Raw genomic sequence first — 3,417 nt, 5'->3', positions numbered from 1 at the left:
TTAAGATAATTAGATATGTTAACTAAGGATGTCTCTGTAATACGATCTGTGGTAGTATCAAAGGTTAAGATAATTAGATATGTTAACTAAGGATGTCTCTGTAATACTATCTGTGGTAGTATCAAAGGTTAAGATAATTAGATATGTTAACTAAGGATGTCTCTGTAATACTATCTGTGGTAGTATCAAAGGTTAAGATAATTAGATATGTTAACTAAGGATGTCTCTGTAATACTATCTGTGGTAGTATCATTTCTTTGGCTGAAATAGCTGAAAATATAAGAGTCAACGTTCTTTTGATATAGCAATAATCATCTATTGTGTTAGTCTCCTTCAGCCAAGGAAAAACTAAAGTAGAATTTACACACAGTGTACAGTCAAGATGCTCAAAAGAGTAGAAAGAAGGAAAAGGGAAATTGTCCTGTGACAAAATAGAAGGAAATTCGATAAAGATATCAATTTATTAAAGAAATTCAGATCGTGATAGTTGAAGAATACTTCAGTAAACCATATTTCATATTTCTCCTACCCACACCTCAATATAACAAATCTTATGTTTATTCTATAGGGGGAAGTGGGGTGACTGTCTAATTATAATGCTTCCTATATTTGTTCAAAGGGGAAAGTGGGGATAACTGTCACTTGAAATAATTACAGACCTGCTTCAATAGAATAACAAATACCAAATCATAGAGAAGACATAAAGTAAGGAAATTTAAAGGAAGAATTAGCAAAACACAGGGAAATGTATAGCTACATTAGTCGTAATCAGCATAATTAACACAAGGGTACCTTGTCGTCTGTCATGACATTTGGTGTCGTAGGTTCAAATCCTCCTCCAGAAGTGTTCTGATTCCACAGGCGTTGAGTAGGTCTATGTTTGATTCTCGAAACCTTTCATAAAAACTGAAACATTGAAATATTACCAAATTATGGGAACGACTTTTTTTTCTGTGAGCGCTTTTATGTAAAGTCATATAAAGAAATGTTTCAAGGAAATAAGGTATATATTTACAAGAAAGCGCAGAATGACTAATTTACTACTACGTTACAGAAGTTACAAATGATTAAAACAGAATCTGAAACATGTTGTTACTCAGAGTTTCACGCTGTGCGATCTTGTTAAGTTACGCATTCATTTCTATACTAATATATAGGTATTAAAATTTTACCAATAAAAAAATCACATTTTTCAAAAGAATAAAAGTATCTATAAAGGAAAAGATTTGTATTATATTTGTCTAGTTCAATATCTTTATCCATATAGGGATGTAGACTCGAACATGACGTCATGTGATTGATTATAACGTTATATAAATGTCTAGGTGTTCGAGAGTAATCAGGGTGTGTATTTTATAATCATATGAAATATTTATTAATATATGCCCAGGTATTTCCATTGTATATTCATTCTCAGGTGGGTGTGGGCGACTTCATCAAACACTAGTAAATAGTTTCGGTATCCATGTTGAAGATATGTTTAAATTGCACTGAAGAATGAAAAATATGTAAGGCCGCTCTGAGTTAAAAAGTGTCACTTTGACCTATAACTTGACAACTGTTCGACAGTTGTCTGTTGTTATAGAAGAAGTAAACTAAAGGTAGAAGAGTTTTCAACAACTCCTACAAGTTAGTACAAGTGGAATCTGGTTACTGATCAATCGATATATTCCAATCGAGGTTGGTCATTATCACCTACAATTAATATGGTTTTAGGCAGGGGTCGAAAAGTTGTATGCTTTGAGGTTAAATTGAATTAAGTTTTTCGGCAAGGTAATATATTGTATGGAGTATATTCTCAAAAAAAAAAACCCTGACTGACTGACTTGATGAATGGAAATGTACGTCCAGACTGACCGACCTCAGAGTGAATAAAATCTAATTAATCAAAGAACAAAAGATATCCAGTCAATATCACATCCTTTGAAATTAGAAAATTACAAAAAAAAAAACTTGGGCGTTTTTGAAATATCAAATGAAAAAGAGATGTCCATTTTATCAACCGTCTTAAAGAGATTAAGGCTACAAGTGGACGGATATCACAGACAAACTAATTATCTACCTCAAATAAAAAAATGTCTCAAATAAATCAACGACAATTTACAAGTTTTAGTCATTTGATTTATTTCTTTTTATCCGGAATTTTGAATTTTTTCAAACTTAGCTGTTTTCTTTTATAATTTGAAAATTGTTGGTCAGTAACGATGTAATAAATAATAGATTTTAGAAACAATGCCTTTTTGTACTAAAATATGTTAGTAGTTAAATATTGGAGAAAGTCTTCCTATACCATATTCTTAATTTCTTACTTTGTGGAAAAAATAATGTTCTCTTAAGTTTCCAAATGAGAAAAGTCGAGGTTACGTGTCCGGTGATGGGCGGTACGAGAATACGCTCTATCTTGATTTCTGCGACTGGCTCCGAATGTTCCGAGCCTTTTTTTGCCTTGATATTCGCTAAATGGAAAATACTGTCGGTGAAACTGACATGCAGCAGAAAACATAAGAAACGAATACGCGAGGAACGGGTCTACCATTATACTGAATTATATGCCTTTAACAATTGGTTGCGCTCATTGAAATGTAGAATGTATAAGCTTAGTTATTTAAGATTTGAACGGGAGCTTTTTTTGAGCTGATTGAAATATACTTTATACGTTTACCTTATAGAATTGAAAACTTTTCTCGAAATAAAATGAACTTGATTGAATTGTTTTCACTAAGTTACTTCATCTATTTTTCGAGTAATTTGAAATGGAAAAAACTAGTCTAGTGTTCTAGTCTAACAAAACAGTCAACATTTCACTCTCGTGTCCTCATTCGATGGTGTTGATTTTAGAACAGCGAATAATTAATTGTCGTGGCCTAGTTAAATCTGATTGGATAAAAGTCTGACTGTAGTATAGGTATAGGGAAGTTTACATACGATAGAAAGTCAGTATTTGATTTTGTAAGTGTGGTATATAGCCGATATCTCATACCTTTACCGTGGTATATCACTGGATACCTGATTATTACCAGGATATATCGCCAATAACCCACACTTATTGTGATAAATAACAAAACAACCAGGAAATATTAATCAAATTGTGATTGGATACCAATTGTATATGACTTAATCAACAAATATCGATCATAATTGATTGATTGGATATTGAACTAATTTTTTCTGGGAATATTGGACTTCTAACTGATCGAATACTGAGAAAGTCGGAAATATTTTTTTGAGTAAACTTAAATTCAAATTTGAAACCGGATTTACCAAATAAAGTGAATAATTGATATTGTTGATCAATAACGTGGAATAACTTTGATATACCATACCAACAGAGGGCAATATCATTAATAAGGCACACTTACCTGTGTATATCAATAAGAGAAGAGTTAATCGTGGAATGTGTACAGAGAAACAGAAATT

Source organism: Lottia gigantea (assembly GCF_000327385.1).
Source record: "Lottia gigantea unplaced genomic scaffold LOTGIsca_60, whole genome shotgun sequence".
Lineage (NCBI taxonomy): Eukaryota > Metazoa > Mollusca > Gastropoda > Lottiidae > Lottia > Lottia gigantea.
Note: the sequence above shows the minus strand (reverse complement) of the source record.